This window comes from Schistocerca gregaria, chromosome 2 (genome assembly GCF_023897955.1).
Source record: "Schistocerca gregaria isolate iqSchGreg1 chromosome 2, iqSchGreg1.2, whole genome shotgun sequence".
In the NCBI taxonomy this organism is placed as follows: Eukaryota; Metazoa; Arthropoda; class Insecta; order Orthoptera; family Acrididae; genus Schistocerca; species Schistocerca gregaria.
Window position 1 is genome coordinate 347257078 of NC_064921.1, and position 19877 is coordinate 347276954.

The window sequence follows — 19877 nt, forward strand, 5'->3', positions numbered from 1 at the left end:
ACTAAACAAAGGTCGCTGCACTACGCATACATTGATTACCGAAAAGCTTTTGATAGTGTACCCCACTCATGGTTACTACAGATATTGGAAATATACAAAGTAGATCCTAAACTGATACAGTTCCTAAACATAGTAATTAAAAATTGGAAAACCACACTTAATATCCAAACAAATGCAAATAATATCACATCACAGCTAATACAGATTAAGCGTGGAATATACCAAGGAGACTCATTAAGTCCTTTCTGGTTCTGCCTTGCTCTGAACCCACTATCCAACACGCTAAATAATACAAATTATGGATACAATATTACTGGAACATACCCACACAAAATCACACATTTGCTATACATGGATGATCTAAAACTACTGGCAGCAACAAATCAACAACTCAACCAATTACTAAAGATAACATAAGTATTCAGCAATGATATAAATATGGCTTTTGGAACAGTCAAATGTAAGAAAAATAGCATAGTCAAGGGAAAACACACTAAACAAGTAGATTACATATTGGATAACCACAGCGACTGTATAGAAGCGATGGAAAAACCAGATGCCTATAAATATCTAGGATACAGACAAAAAATAGGAATAGATAATGCAAATATTAAAGAAAAACTAAAAGAAAAATATAGAGAAAGACTCACAAAAATACTGAAAACAGAATTGACAGCAAGAAACAAAACAAAAGCTATAAATACTTATGTTATACCAATATTGACCTGCTCATTTGGAGTAGTGAAATGGAGTAACATAGACCTAGAAGCACTCAATACACTTACACGATCACAATGCCACAAATATAGAATACATCACATAACTCAGCAACAGAAAGATTCACATTAAGCAGAAAGGAAGGAGGAAGGGGATTTATCGACATAAAAAAACCTACATTATAGACAGGTAGACAATTTAAGAAAATTCTTTATAGAACGAGCAAAAACTAGCAAAAAACACAAAGTAATCACTCATATAAATACATCGACTACACCATTGCAATTTCATAACCACTTCTACAACCCTTTAGATCAGATACCATCAACAGATACGAAGAAAGTAAATTGGAAAAAGAAAACACTACATGGCAAGCACCTGTGTCATCTAACACAGCCACACATCGATCAAGACGCATCCAACACATGGCTAAGAAAAAGCAATATATACAGTGAGAAGGAAGGATTCATGATTGCAATACAGGATCAAACAATAAACACCAGATATTACAGCAAGCATATTATTAACGGTCCCAATACCACAACAGATAAATGCAGACTTTGCAAACAACAAATGGAAACAGTAGATCACATCACAAGCGGATGTACAACACTAACAAATGGAGAAAGGAAAGATAAGAATAATAATAATAATATAGTAGACAGAGCTTCACTAAAGAATATTTATTACTTTAATATTCACAAAGGATAAATTAGAAACAACAGGCAGTTCCATCAAAAAGTCATCTCAACATTCATCTATCTGTTCTTCCATCCATATTACTTTCTCTCCTTCTTAGTCACTGAAGTTTGGACACAAGTAGGGGACGTGTTTTCAATACATGTTTATTACACTTTCCATGCAACATGTTTGTTTTATTGACATTGATTGAAGAACAGAACTTAAAGCGTGTACGTTTTGTAGGGTCTCTGGTTGTTGCAAGTTTGGCACACCTGCCATTCCTTCGGGGTCTTAGATGCTCCTGATCATTCTCAGAGTACTGTGTTCTTGGAAAACGCTTCTTTGATGCAATGTGCTCTGCTACCAAAGACTTTCCAAGTTACTCCAAAAATTACTCCTTCTACTCAATTTTATTGCATTGCAATCAGGGACAATAGAAGTCCACAAGACATACGTATTTTAAGCAGCAACATCAGGAATCCTGTATAAAACTGTCATCGCCCATTTACTGGTTTTTCGTATGGATGTGTAAATACCTGTTAGCTGATTGACCCTGTTTACAGCCTCTTTGGTTGAATTATAATCTAAAATCATTTCTGCCTTCTTATCAAACCTGCCAAGGTTGAGAGTGCTCGTAAATACAACATTCTTATTTCTCTGAGAAATATGAACGACCACCGTAGTGTCATTTGTGAAGTGAAATGAAGAACTGTGAAGCTCCTTGTTGGCCACATTTTGTGGAAGCTATGGCTTATTTTTCATCTACACATAATCTACATGGCTACACTGCAAATCACACTTAAGTGCCTGCCAGACAGTTCACTGAAACATATTCATGGTAATTCTCTATTATTCCACTCTTTGATCAGCGAGCGGAAAAACGATCGCCTTTAACTTTCTGTGCGAGCTCTAATTTTCTTAGTTTATTATGGCGAACGTTTCTCCCTATGTAGGTCGGTAACAACAACGTATTTTCCATTCGGAGGAAAATGTTGGTGACTGAAATTTCTTGAGAGGATCCCGTCGCAACGAAAACCGCTTTTGTTTTAATGATCTCCACCTCCAAATCCTGTATCCTGTCCGTGGCATTCTCTCCCCTAGTTCTCAATAATACAAAATGTGCTGCTCTTCTTTGAATTTTCTCTGTGTACTCCGCTGATCCTATCTGGTGAGGAACCCTCACTGCGCAGGGGTACTCCAAAAGAGGACGGACAAGCGTAGTGTAGGGAGTCTCTTCCGTAACACTGGTCCATCAGCTAAGTGTTCTGCAAGTAAACCGAAGTCTTTGGTTCACCTTCCCTACAGCATTTTATTTGCAATTGTTCGTAAACGTAATGCCTAGTTATTTAGTTGAATTGACAGCTTTTAGGATTGAATTGATTTATTGTGTAACCGAAATTTAACGGATTCCTTTTAGCACTCACTTGGATGACCTCACACTTCTCAGTATTTACGGTTAGCTGACAATTTTCGCCCTATGTAGACATCTTATCGAAATCGTTTTACAGTTGGTTTTGATCTTCTGATGACTTTACAAGACGATAAACGGCATCATCATCTGCAAACAACCTAGATGGGTGCTCAGATTGACTCTTAATTCGTTTATATAGATAACGAACAGCAGAAGGCCTATAACACTACCTTGGGAAACACCAAACATCAGTTCTGTTTTATTCGATGACTTTCCGTCAGTAACTACGAACTGTGACCTTTCTGACAGCAAATCATGAGTCCAGTCGTATAACTGAGATGATATTCCTTAAGCATACACTTTTGTTACAGGCCGCTTGGAAGACACACTCAATTTGAAGTCCCTAGTTTTCTAAATCCGTGTAGGCTGTGTGTCACAATAGACCGTTTCTCTTCGAGATAATTGATGATATTTGAATAGAATACATGTTTCCAAAATCCTGCTGCATAGTTAATGATATGACTCTGTAATTTAGTGGATTACTCCTGTTCTCTTTCTTGAATATTGATGTGACCTATGCAACTTTCCAGTCTTTGGGTACGGATTTTTCGACAAGCGAGTGGTTGTGTAATATGATTGTTAAGTGTGGAGCTATTGCATCAGGGTACTCTGAAAATAACACAATTCTTATTCATTATGGACCGGAGGACTTGCTTGTGTCAAGTGATTTAAGTTGATTCACTTCTCCGAGGATATCTACTTCTAAGCTACTCGAGTTGTTAGCTGTTCTTGATTTGACCGCTGAAATATTTACATCGTCTTCTTTGGTTAAGGAATTTCGGAAGGCTGTGTCTAGAAACTCTGCTTTAGCACCACTGTCATCGATAGCATTTCCATTGCCATCGCGCAGAGGAGGCATCTATTGCGTCCTGCCGCCAGCATATTGTACATACGACCAGAATCTCTTTGGATTTTCTACCAGGTTTCAAGACAAATTTTCTTCTGTATAAGATTGCCAATCGTGGGGCTTTGCGTTCGTTTAAAATTTGCACACTTCTTTCATTGTTTTGCAACAGTGTTCTGACCTGTTTTTTGTACCATGGGGATCAGCTCCGTCGTTTTCAATTTATCTCTCAATTTTTGTATGATTCCTAACACTGACAGTTTTTTTTTTTCAGGATCAGGTGTGCCGAACTGTATGACGTAAAAAAAAATTGTCACATGCTACATTCTGACTATGCAAATCAGAGGTGAGATCAGCAACTACACTCATCTCTTATTGTTTTCTAATGTCGTCCAGCTCTCCTTTCCTTTATACATTTGGACTTCCAGTGCATATGAACATTTTCTGTAACGCAGAGTCCATATTATGATCCCATATTTTGCCAATATTTCACAGAAGGAGGTCGTTTTGTGCTGGTGGTTGCAACTGCCATTCTATGATCCCGCATTTAGAAACAGAAGTGTGTACACTATTCTTAACATGCTGTGGACTGTCGTCACTGTATCAGAACACTCGCTTTTAGATGCATTACTGAAATGACCTTCGAACTCGGAAAATGATGCGGTTCAGTTGAGGTATTTGCTAATTTTTGAAATTCAGCGTCAGTCAATCGCTATTCAGCCTGATCACAAACGATATAGAATTCAGTGTCACAATTAAAACTGAGCAGAAATAATGGGCAATTCGAACAACTGACAAGAGCTAATGACAAGTCCATTATTGTAGACGCAACGCCTTTGTTGATTTGTTGAATGTTGAGGGTATGTTCTAACAACGAAAGTCATTACTAGCATAAAATATAACAGACAAGCAGAAAGTATTTGATGTTAGAATAAACACATTAATTTCGGGTCCTATCTTCTGAATGTTACACATGTAACTGTTACTGTTTCAGACCAAATGACTTAAAATGTTTTAAAACTTTTTTGCAGAAAGAAGTCATCTGATTTCATAAATTTATATGCTGTTCAGTTAATAGGAGACAAAATTTGTAACCCTTTTGGGTCATGTAGACCCCAGGTTTTAAAATACTGAAAACAATAGATCATTCAGCTATAAATCATTCTCGTAAAATGGTGAATACTGTATTATCGAAAGCGTTTAAAACATATCCATCTTCATTCTACTTTATTAAAGGAAATTTTCTGTATTACATCTTGACAAACTTTTTTCCTTACAAGTTTTAGTCTACTTTGGTCTGCTGTATATTACTACGAATTTGCGCTACAGTACTGTCGACAGGGATTGTTTGCTTTAGACTGTTAACAAAGCTCTTATAAAAATCAGTTTTTAATGTATAGTACCTTCGCATCAAAGGATGTAGGTCAGTTACGTCAGTAAGCGTAGAAGCTAGACAAGCAGAGTACTTCCAAAAAGTCTGACAGCTATCCCTCTCAGTTAAGGTTTATGGTAATCTAACCTAATTAACGAGAGTTTTCCGATATTTTTAATGATTTCATAATTGTAGTTCAGCCAAAATGTGGCTCTACAGTAGAATTAACTACTACGTTTCACCACATTACTCTGATGCTTATACGCGTGGATAAATTTTTGACAGACTGTTGTCCAAGTCACTGTTGTAGTACTAGAGACGTAAGAATGATTTGGACTTTTGTTCAACATAAGCAACTAAAATTTTAAAAATTAACTTCAGGAAGGGATTTTGCAACGAAGCGCCAGAATAAGATACAGGTCGAAGGGAATTCCCTATAAGAGCCGAATACATATTGCAAACTGCACAGATGCAGAATCCGACATAATATTGTTGTACTTTATTTGTTTATTTATTGGTCCCACGAACTTGACAGGAACAGCTTCTATACATAAAATAAAATAAAATAATGAATCTGAAACACGTGAGCTTAAAATGTGATTCAAATGTCTGAATTAACTTAATTTTCACCAGAACTACTCAAAATTATTTCTTGGACAGTAAAAAGATCGTAGTTACCGAAGAAAGACATTTGACGAAACGTCGCTAAACACCGACTAGTGTACTTGCTTAAGATCTCGGGAAGAATTCAAATTAGTCTAGTGATTTGCAGATTATACAGGCCATGACGTGTAGACAGAGGACAGATCAATCTCAAGTAAACAAAGGAAAAACAGAAAAGGAACAAGGGCAGCCTATGATTAGTAATGGTTTGTAGAACATCACTGTATAAGCATCGGTGGTTCAGTGGTAGAATGCTCGCCTGCCACGCGGGCGGCCCGGGTTCGATTCCCGGCCGATGCATCTATTTTTGCCTGAGACAGTTTGAGGGATAAAGGTAAGCAAGAGTAAGGTGACGCATCTCTATCCACAACTACAAAAATACAGAATGAAGTTAGTTGCCACGAAACCGCTGGTGGCAATGACCGTGACTCAGCAGCCGAGGTATTGGGGCCATCGACCTCTCGAGTGACGCCAGCTTTCCCTCGGGCGGCAGATGCCAAGCAAACGCCATCTAGCCGCTACTGCTCACTACCAGCTGCTCCTGATAAACTGTGCGTGCAGCGTCCTGTACGGGTACGTCACAAGTGGAGACCGAGAGCGCATCGTCCTACCCAACGGCGGGAACACGTCCTTTAGCATGTTTGAAAACAGTCTCCAAGATTTCTCTGTTGCTGCTTGCGCTATGTTAAACTGCACAGGTATCGGTGCAATCAACGTTCTGTTACTGATGGTATCATTTACTCTTATGGGAAAGAAAAAGAAACCGCTGGGAACGTGTGGAGAAGTATAGGCCAGCAGCGGATCCCATGGGGCGGTGGGGAGGGGGCAGAACAAAGCATCATGAATACGAAGAGGTATGAAAACGGCAAGGAATTTTAGAAAATAACAAGCTACTTTTAACAGAGAATTATTTTCAGAGCTGGCGTCTAGTTCAAGTGGACTTGTTTGTGCTCTGAATGACAGCAGACGACATTCCAGCCAAGTAAAGACGAGCGCAATAAATCATACACCGTTCTTGAGTCCAATGGCGGAACCAGCAAACCATATGAAGTTAAGTGAGATAAGACGGAAATACAAAGAATCTCCGCTGAGAAATGTAGTGGAATATAGGCAGACGTTTATAGTAGAGTTGAGTAAAATGCTAGTAATGGTGTAGACACACTTCGATTTTGTATCGTGTGAAGCAGGCATGGGCAGTCTTAGGTGACCATCGGGCCTGATTCACGTATGTATGTATGTAGTTAACAGGGGACATAGAAACGACGGAGAGGCTTCGTCCCGCCTTAGCCCTCGGTGGCTCACAACCCCACAACAGGCCACAGCAGTCCACCCGCCCCATCGCCGCTCCACATCGAACCTAGGGTTACTGTGCGGTTCGACCCCAAGTGAACCCCCCCCCCCCCCCCCCTCCCTTCGGCAACGTGTCATACCAGACGAGTGTAACCGCAAGCGTTGGCGTGGTAGAGTAATTGTAGTGTATGCGTACGTGAATACTGTGCGGCGACACAGTGTAACTGAGACGGAATAAGGGAAACGAGCCCGCATTCGCCAAGACAGATGGAAACACGGGCTGGACGGCACACCGGTCCTCGACACTAACCCATGGCCGGCCGGGGTAGCCGGGCGGTTCTAGCTACTACAGTCTATAACCGCGCGACCGCTACGGTCACAGGTTCGAATCCTGCCTCGAGCATGGATGTGTGTCACGTTCTTAGATTAGTTAGCTTTAAGTAGTTCTAAGCTTTAGGGGACTGATGACCTCAGATGTTAAGTGCCATAGTGCTCAGAGCCATTTGGACCGTTGGACACTAACCCGCCGGGCAGCTTCGTGACGGGGACCGGCACGCCAGTGGATTCTGATGCAGTTTGGAATTCCACACAACGCTTTTCCACTGTTCAAACGTCCAATGTTTACGCTCTCTTACACCAAGCGAGGCATCGTTTGGCATTTGCCGGCGTGATGTGTGGCTTATGAGTAGCCGCTCGACCATGAAATCCAAGTTTTCTCACCTCCCGCCTTACTGTCATAATACTTGCAGTGGATTCTGACGCAGTTTGGAATTCGTGTGTGACGGTCTGGACAGATGTCTGACTATTACTCATTACGACCCTCTTCAACTCTCGGCGGTCTCTGTCAGTCAACAGACGAAGTCAGCCTGCTCGCTTTTGTGCTGTACGTCTCCCTTAACGTTCTCAGTTCACTATCACAACAGAAAAAGTGAAGCTAGGAATGTTTAAGAGTGTGGTAATCTCGAGTACAGACGTATGACACAAGTGACACCCAATCACCTGACCACGTTCGAAGTCCATGAGTTCCGCTAAGCGCCCCATTCTGCTCTCTCACTATGTCTAATGACTACTGAGGTCGTTGATATGGAGTACGTGGCAGTAGGTAGCAGCACAATGCTCCTAATATGAAAAACGTATGTTTTTGGGGTTGTCCGGATACTTTTGATCACAAAGTGTATGCTTGCAGGACGCCTCGTCAAGTGAGGCGACATCAGCGCTCCCAGCGCATGACGTGAAAACAATAGCATCCATGACAATGTTCGGCGGTTAACGCACCGATATGAATGGCAACTGTTTCCTGATACGCCTCGCCAGCTAATTAAGTGTCAAAACACGCGTTTTCGGGGGTACGTTCATTTTATGTTCACCTCAGCTTCAGATGTTTACATTCATTTACTCATCGAGAAGGCAAGCGGGGTAGCCGCGCGCTCTGTGGCGCCTTGCCACAGTCATCATAAATTACCTTCAGTTTCTACAGTCGTAGTGTCATAATACGTCTAGATCAGGATATAATTATTTACTAATGTTAATACGAGAAAGCACAGAATAGCAGAACACGGCAATGAGACAAGCAGCCCCAGTTCAGAAGCAATTAGGAGTAATTTTTCGATTCTTGGTCGCCGTGAGGTCATTCGAGTATTTGAAATTCAATGTGTTAATAACCAAAAATAGCACTAGCATAGTTTTTGAAATACCTATCCAAAAATATTTTGGTGACTGATTGCGTAGCCGTGAGTTCTTTTAGGTGACGCTAAATAAATGAAGCCTTCTTTTCTTTGTTCCTTTTACAAAACATAAAATTCTAGATCGCTTGAACTTAGCGTATTTTGACTTTATTATACAGAAGGCAAACTGAAAGAAGGCAAACTACAGAAAGACGAATATCAGAAATTGCGTCCCAGGAGGAGTACAATGTGAGCCTCTCGCTCTCCCTCCCATGACATTCTTCCGCGGGCCGGACTGAAACCAACTGCGAGCCGCCGGTTGCCCACCGTGGTGTGAAGTATGACGTCAAATGGTTCAAATGACGCATGCACTTCTCAAACTGTATTGTGCACTAAGCACTGATGTATCATGTACACAAAGTAATATTTGTTATTGTTGTTGTAGCCTTGATAGTCCGGTGGGTAGAGCAGTAGATTCCGGCCCTGGAGGTTCCGACTACAATTCCGGATAGAGGTGGGGATGCTTCCTCAATCCAGTCCCTCCAGGACAGTCTCAGACTCTCGCTGCCGGCCGTCAAATAAGTACCGGGCATATTTCCCGAGGGTAGAAGGCGGCTGGGGCCATTGGCCCACCACCCTCCAACTCCTAGTGCCACGCGAAGCAAGGCTGCACTTTACCTGCAGTCGGGCCAGTAGCCCAGTTCCAGGCTTGCACTACAGAGTTTACTTTTATTACTAACATTATTATTAAAACCCTAGGCTTTTGTGGCACGCTAACAACTACGAGTGAAGGTGACGGTAATCTGTAACTGACCGGCGGCTAGCACCGAAGAGTGGGGCGGGGGGGGGGGGGGGCGGGGGGGGGGGGGGGGGGGAGGGTGCAAACTGTATCACAGATCAGAATTTGATCCTCTTTCAGAACCGAAACGTGGATCCGCGTCTAGTACAGATCCAAACAATAATATACACTTCGCATCAACTTACAAGATGTTACAGAACTTCAGCAACAACAGGATCCACACAAATCAACGTTTTTGTTCAAGAATAAATTCTTTCTAAACTGTCGTTGTGAGACGTCCGACCGGTTCTGGGACGGATCAGTCGTGTGACTTGCAAAGGGAAATATACACTGAAGAGCCAAAGAAACTAGTACACCTGCCTAATATCGTGCAGTATCTCCACTAGCAGAAGTGCCGCAGCACGAAGTGGCATGGACTCGACTAATGTCTCAAGTATTTCTGGACGAAATTGACACCATCAATCCTGCAGGGCTGTCCATAAATCCGTAAGAGTACGAGGGTTGGAGATCTCTCCGGAGCAGCATATTGCAAGGCATACCAGATATGCCCAGTAATGTTTATGTCTGGGGAGACTGGTGGCCAGCGGAAGTCTTTAAACACAGAAGAGTGTTCGTGGAGCCACTCTGAAGCAATTCTGGACGTGTGGGAAGTCGCATTGTACTGGTGTAATTGCTCAAGTCCGTCGGAAAGCACAATGGACATGAATGAATGCGGGTGTCAGACAGGGTGCCTACGTATGTGTGACCCGTCACAGTCGTATTTAGACGTATCACGGGTCCCATATGAATCCAACTGCATACGACTCATACCATTACAGAACCTCTACCAGCTTGAACAGTCCCCTGCTGACAAGGAGTATCCATGGATTCATGAGGTCGTCTCCATGTCTGTACACGTCCATCGACTCGATATAATTTGAAAGGAGACTTGTCAGACCAGGCAACGTGTTTCCAGTTGTCAACAGTCCAATTTCGGTGTTGACGGGCCCAGGCAAGGCGTAAAGCTTTGTGTATGGTACACGAGTGGGTCTTCGGCTCCGAAAGTCCATGTTGATGATGTTTCGTTGAATGGTTCTCACGCTGACACTTGATGATGGCCCGGTATTGAAATCTGCACCAAGTTGGGGAAGGGCTGTACTTTTGTCACGTTGAACGATTCTCTTCAGTCGTCGTTGGTCCCGTTCTTGCAGTATCTTTTTCCCGCCACAGCAATTTGGGAGACTGATGTTTTACCGAATTCCTAATTTTCACAGTACACTCTTGTAATGGTCGAACGGGAAAATACCCACTTCATCGTTACCTCGGAGGTGCCGTGTCCCATTTCTCGTGCGCCGAAAAAAGCGCCGCGTTCAGAGTCACTTAAATCTTGATAACCTGCTACTATAGTAGCAGTAACCGAGCTAACAACTGTGCCAGACACTTTTTGCCTTATATAGGCGTTGCTGACCGCAGCGCTTTATTCTGCCTGTTTACATGTGTCTGTATTTGAATAGCTATGCCTATATCAATTTCTTTGGTGCCTCAGTGTAAATATGGATGCCAAGATATGGATCAGGATTCCTCTCCTCACGGACATAAGTCCGATGCTTTAACGGCTGCAACACTTCGCCTCCGTCGTGAATCACATCGGACTATGCTTTGAAGCTCGTAATGCCAGCGTGGTTTGAGGCGGATTGCGCGGTTCGAGCCCTCCCTCGGGCTCGTGTGTGTGTGTGTGTGTGTGTGTGTGTGTGTGTGTGTGTGTGTGTGTGTGTGTGTTGTTATTAGCCTAAGTTAGCGTAAGTAGTGTGTAAGTCTAGAGACCGATGACCGCAGCAGTTAGGTCCCTTAGGAATACGCTGACATTTGAACATTTTATGGTTCGAAACTTACGGAAGAAATCTTTCACTACATAGCGGAATGTGCGGTGTTTTGGGACTTCCTGAAAGTTTCGATCTGTCTGTCGGATCTGGGTTCGAATTTGAAATGCGTTTAGTTTCATGTTCATTGCTTATAATCATACGAATATTTAAAACAATGCGGCATATCTTCGCCTGAAATCAGTTCTGTTTTACTCGATGACTTTCCGTCAGTTACTACGAATTGTGACCTCTCTAACAGGAAATCGCAAATCCAGTCACATAACTGAGACGATATTCCATAAGCATGCAATTTCACTACGAGCCGCTTGTGTTCACATATTCACCCAACACCATCATCAATTACGGTTGCAGTGCGCATAGGAACATAGGGATTCGACTGTCGATAAATGAAAATGTGTGGGCTCTTCGGGTGATTAACATTTTGGTACACTAGGTGGACGGTCGTCTAAACAAACGCCGACATCGAGGTGAACGGCACCTTTAAACGTGCAGCGCGCCACGGATGCAGATTGGTGGGAGCAGTATTATGCTATGGGAAACATTCTCCTACGTTTGAGGGACCTGTGGTAGTAATCGAAGACACATGACAGCTGCGAACCGTGTCTTCTCCGGCGACAATTTCATCATTCAGCAGTATAATTGCCCGTGTCTCGGAGCCAGAACCGTGCTACAGTCGTTTGACGAGCATTACCCGAGTAGTTGATATCTCGGCGGCCGAGTTCGCTGATGTAAATCCTATGGAATCCCCCTGGGTCGCTATCGGGTGATCTAATTCCACATACCACCACAACCCTACCAACAAACTGTCAGATGCCTGTTACGTAGAATCTGTGCTGTATTCCGTTCCAATGCTGGACTAACAAGCTGTTAAGCAAGTGGTCATAATATTTTTGCCCATAGTGTAGCCCTAAATGGATCACGGTGAATGGCAAATGGCGCTGGAGTCCTGAGAACGTGTGGAGCTGAGAATCCGTCACGTGAGCCTTCTGCGAGTTGCTGCCGCGACACAGGCAAAATGGTCGTGATGCCAGTCGCACCACTTGTCAGACGAGTATTACGGCGGTTCGTAGTGAAATAATCCAGAGTACCTGGAGCCTAGGGCAACGGACGTAGGGTTTCCCAGATGCAGGGGCCCTGCCGAGGTAGGAGCAGACCGCGGTCTGCAGGCCAGGTCAGCAGCAGGCAACACTAAACCCGCGAACCAGACGCCTATGGCACCGAAAATGAACAGTCGTAAAGAAACCATCAAGGCCAACGGCGAAGACCAAAGAGCCAGAAGAGAGACCAGACGATGCTGGAAGCAAGAACTAGGCGAAATAAGACAAGCGGGAGAACAAAACACAAACGGTAGCAACCCAGAAACAACGATGGTTGAAAACGTGCAGGCCTCAAGAAACGGGGCTCACGCTGACACGGACGTAGGCAGAAACAGAAGACGAAGGTAGTGATCAAGATTTCGCTGCAGTCAAAGGCAGAAGAGCGTTAAAGCGGCGCACAGCAAACGTTTGCAAGAGAAGAAAATCTTGAAATGAGAAATCAATTTGAAGTACTGGCGTTCAGAAAGATGTACAAACCAATAAGGAAAGTGAACCGACACAACGGAGAATCTTAATCTTGTAATGCGCACCTTATGCGAGAGAAGCTGAAACGTCCCCTTAGAAAAATTAATGAATTACTGTGCTGGTAAACCCCTTACATTATTTGATTTTCAAACAGCTCAGCAAAACTGAACGAAGTCAGACATTTCTCTATTTACTTATTCTGATCATCACTAAACTGACACACAATATTTTTAGCGCAACGCAATCTGACTTTCAATAATCCCTACAAAAGATGGTGGTGGTGGTGGTTAGTGTTTAACGTCCCGTCGACAACTAGGTCATTAAGGACGGAGCGCAAGCTCGGGTTAGGGAAGGATTGGGAAGGAAATCGGCCGTGCCCTTTCAAAGGACCATCCCGGCATTTGCCTGAAACGATTTAGGGAAATCACGGAAAACCTAAGTCAGGATGGCTGGAGACGGGATTGAACCGTCGTCCTCCCGAATGCGAGTCCAGTGTGCTAACCACTGCGCCACCCGCTCGGTCCTACAAAAGAATGGCCCTGACTAACAATAACGTATAACTTTCATGAATCTCTTACCTCACAAAAATTTTCCTTACTCGAACTACTGCAATACAGTGAGCGCCAATACTGCCAGCCAAATAAAAGATTCTAACTACTGAAGGCACTAACTACTGATACGCATAGTCAGCAAATGAGATTTTGATAAAGAACAAACAATGTATTTACCTTAACAGTGTTCAAAAGTCATAATATATATCAGTTCATGACATCCAGTCTTACAAATTTACTCTCTCTGATGGACCCACTCCCAGATCATCCGCTCTCAAAACTCCGCCATCTCACTCCCCACATCCACCACTGTTGGCGGCTCACCTCCAACTGCGCAACGCTACGCGCTGTCAACAGCGAACTGACCAAAACTACAATAGCGAATATTCCAACAAAGCCAACCAGCCACAGACTGCGCACAGCACAGTCAGTGATTCTCATACAGAGCGCTGCGTGGTGTTACCAATATAAAAACCTAAACAGTCTACTTACAAAGCAATAAAAGAGTAGTTTTTCTTTTTCTATTCTAAATCGACGCCGGGATGATCTCTTTATAGGGGGTCCTGAAAATCCTGCTTGATCAGAATTCATCTGAGGTGGCAGTGTATCAAAGAGCTGATTCAATCCTTGTCCGTGATTCATTTAAATTAAATACATTTCAGTGTGTAGGGAATAATGTGATTACACTCAGCGAAATAGAGACTGTCGACCTACTTGCTGAGGGAAACTGGAATGGACCTGTTTCTGCGATTCTCGTGCGGATTGCGCCGCTCTCACTGCTTCTGAGGCTTCATCTGCCCCTCCTCTCCAGGCGGAGAGCCCTGAAAGTGCTCGAAGTAAAGAGAAAAGTGCGCCAAAGCGTAAACGTTTCGTGCGCATGCAGCTGATAAGCTGAAGACCTCAGGCGCGGCTCACCGATTTGAAACACACTTGTCATGTAGCTTGTGTGCAATCTAAAGTGAAAGACTAAGATATTTTGTCTCAACGCGTCTCTGGTTTTGAAAGAACCACCCGTAAAGGACATAGGGTTAAAGATCTACCAATCCAAAACCCAAGCGATGCCAGTTCGTCATTCTAGGCTCATTAGCCAAAAAATACTGGGAATTTCTACCATGTTTAACCCTAAATGGAACAAATATCAACTTCTCTCCTTCAGCAAAGAGTTTAAAAGTAACAACAGACGAAAATCTAAAGTGGACTGAGCACGTAACTGCGGCGTGCAAGCACACGTCAGCATTTCTCCATGCTCTAAAAGCTCTTGACCCGAAGAAGAAACTTGTATCAGCATTCACATTACAGTTATGGATTACAGAACTGTTATCTTGCAAGTCCTTTCTCACGGATCGGTAGCTGCGCGGTTAGCGTGGCAGATTGCTCACCGAAGGGCCCGGGTTCGATTCTCGGCCGGGTCGGAGATATTTAGCGCTCGGGGACTGGGTACTGTGTTGTCCTTACGCTCGTATCCTCAAAACTGACATTCTACTGCTGAGGTGGCTGTATAGGCAAAACACAATAAAAAATTCAAAAAAAGCCCTTTCTCAGGAGAGCTAACGGCGTCTAGAACTCGCAATGAATGCCTATGTTCGGTACATGTGTGACCGTCGACTCTCTGATCATATTTCACCATCATATGCACAGATATCCTGGCTGCGTACAGACAAGCGCAGGTATTTCCATACCCTTTATCTTCTCATGTCTTTTTTCGACCTTAACGTTCTTGTCTAGAAAACAAGGCAGAAACACCCCGTTCCACCGTTCCATCAGAGCAAAATACTTTCTGTCCCTTTCCGTCGTGCAGTGACCTTCTCGAAGTCCTTCTCAGTAGAAGGAATGCGATTCTGGAATAACCTCCCACACTACAGTAGAGAACCGAATAACACCTCCAGCTTTAGAAGTTAGTGATATACCTACTCAAGCAACAATAATGTTACTATTATTCCTGCACGCACTCGCCCCCTACCTTTGTTCACCTTTCTTTCCAACATGATCTTCCTCGTTTCCCAGCGTTCTTAGCTGGTGCCGTCTCGTAAAATTCGCTTCCTCCATAACTCGCTATATCTGAAAACATCTATTTCTGTGCACATACAAAGTCTTTTTACATCTGCCACTATCGTATTTTTATTATTGTCATTATTATTATTGTTATTATTGTCACTATTGTCGTTATTAGTGGCAGCAACAGCAGTAGTTCAAGAACCGCCAGTATTACTTTACTGGTTCATAATGAGCATTATTTACCTATATTACCACTATGGAACTCTAATTATTTTAATACTGTTTGTTATATTAAGATTTACGTTTCTTAGGCAACTATTATGTGAAAATGGTACTGCATGTGTGAAACCCTGGTTGGTGCAAGAGAGGGTCTGACGGCCTCAATCCGATCAGATTAAAATAAAGTTGATGACGACACGTATACTCAAAATTGAAAAGACCGATACACAGTTGGAAACCAAGCATTTTACATTATGCTATATGGTGTGTGCAAACGCATATTTTGCAGGGAAGCACCCTAGCATAGTAACCAAGGCATCTGAAACGTCTGTCCGGAGTGCAGAGAACCTGCTTTCAAGTTTCAAATGGCTCTGAACACTATGGGAATTAACTTCTGAGGTCATCAGTCCTCTATAACTTAGAACTACTTAAACCTAACTAACCTAATCACATCACACACACCCATGCCAGAGGCAGGACTCGAACCTGCGACCGTATCGGTCGCGCGGTTCCAGACTGTTGCTCCTAGAACCGCTTTCAAATAGATTCTGAGTTTCTTTAAATATTTTTTCCGTTGTGAAAATGGTTGGAATAGCAGTGTTAATAAGACAATCAATAAGGAATAATGACAAGGTAGTATAATTTCTCAAACGACGTGGATCAGAAACGAATTAACATTTTACAGCTCGTTGTTCGAAAACAACTACAGGCTGCGAATTTTCACAAGGAACTACAGACAGCCGACCACGCGATGTTTGTTTACAAAAGATGGGTTGAGCACTATGGGACTAAACATCTGAGGTCATCAGTCCCCTAGAACTTAGAGCTACTTAAACCTAACTAACCTAAGGACATCATACACTTCCACGCCCGAGGCAGGATTCGAACCTGCAACCGCAGCGGTCGCGCGGTTCCAGACTGAAGCGCCTAGAACCGCTCGGCCACACCGGCCGGCGCTTGTTTTCAGTGAGACGGGAGACAGCATATCACCTAGAGGTTTCGAAGCTGCAATGTGCTCCTGGGAACCCAGTGGGAAATGCATAACCGCGCAGACGCCAACAACGACTCGTAGCATATTTCATGATCAACTTCCGCCAGGATTTTTCAGGTGATGCTGTCGTATGCGTGTTATGCATCAAAAGTAAATCCTGAAAAACGAGTATTTTAAAATGTAAACCAAGTCTGTTTTCCATCAGATCTCCGAAAGGAACGACGAAGTTGCGTGAAGATTGCATTCATCAGATGGTCTTGGTGCCGCGAGTATATTTGCTTCGAATGTTTGTACGACATATACCATCCTTGTAGTTGTGCGAAGGAAAGTGAGGACATGTAACACAGTGAGTGAGAGAGAGAGGCATTGTAAAGCAATCAGGAAAAGAAAACTAAGTCTTTATTAAATTAAATACTCGAAAAATTTATTTGCCAATCTTGTAATTATTGCTCATTATCTTATTAACCTTCTTATTCCTCCCAATTACGATACGTTTTCCACATAGGCACGTGAATAGCAGTCGTAACAATTTATTTCCGCGATTTCTAGGAATGTAGGCATTTGTGGACTCCACATGCAATGATGAAAATGTTCAATTTTCAATTATCTATCGATCCTGTCAACTCTGAATCGACCGTGCATCATGAATTTTATAAGCGTATCTAAAAAAAAAAGAACGGAGAGGAGGGTGCAGGGCCAAAATATCTCAGAGTCTTTCACTTTTATGTTGTACACAGGCGACCTGACAAATATGAGCTAAATTGGTTGGCCGCGTCTGAGGCCTTCTCATTGTGAGAACAGCGTTTGTGCTGCTAATTAAGAGATCACAGCAGCCACTCAGCACTGCGTTAGTCTTACTTTTGCTTTTAAACATCTTTCATTCCCTACTCAGGAGAGCTGAGTAGACTGTAGTATAACGTACTGAAATGACCCAGTAGGTTGTGAGTGGGGCAAAGACGCTCCCAATCAGGGCTATTTGGGAGGGGATTTATTTTCGCCTGATGAACAAGCAAAATATTCCGAAAACACAGGTCGGACCTACAAAACAGGTACTATTTTAATTTACATCTGGGACAATTTTTAGCGTTGCCCCAATCAAATATTAAAATTGTGTGTGCTTGTTCTCCGGTGATGATGGAGCCACAGTGGTCATAGCACATGATACAGCCTACACGGAAGAAACGGAGCAGTTTTTACCGAGAACAGCATAGCAGGGGTCAAGAAAGATCGGGCCGGGGAAATTTCGAACTGATATAAGGAAAGAAAAATTAACAGTATGTTTCTCTTTGCGTAGGAAGAAAAGTTTAAAATCAAAGTAATGAACCCACATATCTTCGAAACACGTTCGCAAATAAAGCTATATTAAGAGGAAAATCGATATGACCTAGTGCGAATAACACCTGCTGCCAAAATAGTAAAATAAGTAATGAGTTAAAGAATAGTCTGAGGACGGCATACACATATCGTTGATAATTTAATATCAAGAATAGTTATGAATTGGCTTAAGAAATTAAAGACAACACCAGAGCATACATCACTTACGTCATTGCATATCGCCAATTTATATACAAACATTCCCACGAAAGAAACGATATAAATTACTAAAAAAAACAGTCTCCTCACTTAAGAAATAGTAGCAATAGCAGGAGTGATTGAACTAGTGAAAATCTTGGAACTGGTGTTGTCTTTCAATTACTTCACATTCAATGACAGATTTTTACAGCAGAAGGATGGAGTGACAGTGGGCAACAGTTTGGCTGGAAAATTAGCCGATATTTTTATAAATTACTTGGAAAATAAATTATTTGACGAGAATCCTCATGTTGCAGAGAAAAGTCATGTATTACAGGAGATATGTATATGGTTCGATTTTATTGTACAAAGAAGACAAAAATGACATTGGAAACATAGCACATAAAATGATTTCTCAGCACCTAAAGCTTAAATTCACAATGGACTATCAAGAAATTAACCAGATAAACTTTCTGTATTTAATATTAGTAAAAAAGACGGTAATCTTGAATTTAGCTTATTCAGGAAACATACATGTACAGGTGTTGTCTTTGACGAGCGCTCATACCACCCTACACGGTACAAGTTGGAATATTTCAGTTCAGTGTTAGACAGGTTACTAACATTGCTGATGATCCAGGTTGTTGTTGTTGTGGTCTTCAGTCCTGAGACTGGTTTGATGCAGCTCTCCATGCTACTCTATCCTGTGCAAGTTTCTTCATCTCCCAGTAACTACTGCAACCTAATCCTTCTGAATCTGCTTACTGTATTCATCTCTTGGTCTCCCTCTATGATTTTTACCCTACACGATGCCCTCCAATACTAAATTGGTGATCCCTTGATGCCTCAGAACATGTCCTACCAACCGATCCCTTACTCTAGTCTAGTTGTGCCACAAATTTATCTTCTCTCCAATCCTATTCAATACCTCCTCATTAGTTATGTGATCTACCCATCTAATCTTCAGCATTCTTCTGTGGCACCACATTTCGAAAGCTTCTATTCTCTTCTTGTCCAAACTATTTATCGTCCACGTTTCACTTCCATACATGGCTACACTCCATACAAATACTTTCAGAAACGACTTCCTCACACTTAGATCTATACTCGATGTTAACAAGTTTCTCTTCTTTAGAAACTCTTTCCTTGCCATTGCCAGCCTACATTTTATATCCTCTCTACTTCGACCATCATCAGTTATTTTGCTCCCCAAATAGCAAAACTCCTTTACTACTTTCAGTGTGTCATTTCCTAACCTAATTCCCCCAGCATCACCCGACTTAATTCGACTACATTCCATTATCCTCGTTTTGCTTTTGTTGATGTTCATCTTATACCCTCCTTTCAAGACACTGTCCATTCCGTTCAACTGCTCTTCCAAGTCCTTTGCTGTGTCTGACAGAATTACAATGCCATCGGCAAACCTCAAAGTTTCTCCATGGATTTTAATACCTACTCCGAATTTTTCTTTTGTTTCCTTCACTGCTTGCTCAATATACAGATTGAATAATATCGGGGATAGGCTGCAACCCTGTCTCACTCCCTTCCCAACCACTGCTTCCCTTTCATACCCCTCGACTCTTATAACTGCCATCTGCTTTCTGTACAAATTGCAAATCGCCTTTCGCTCCCTGTATTTTACCCCTGCCACCTTCAGAATTTGAAAGAGAGTATTCCAGTCAAC

At 42.5% G+C, this 19877-nt stretch overlaps 1 protein-coding gene and 1 non-coding gene across 2 annotated transcripts in view; one reads left to right on the forward strand and one right to left on the reverse strand.

Annotated features, from left to right (window-relative positions):
* Nucleotides 1–19877, reverse strand: part of LOC126335775 (retinal guanylyl cyclase 2) — a gene marked incomplete at its 5' end in the record, with an annotated part of 576657 nt that overhangs the window by 510437 nt on the left and 46343 nt on the right. The gene's annotated exons all lie outside the window — the stretch shown is intronic.
* On the forward strand, nucleotides 5978–6048 carry Trnag-gcc (transfer RNA glycine (anticodon GCC)). Its single transcript has one exon. It is a non-coding gene; the product is annotated as a tRNA-Gly (tRNA).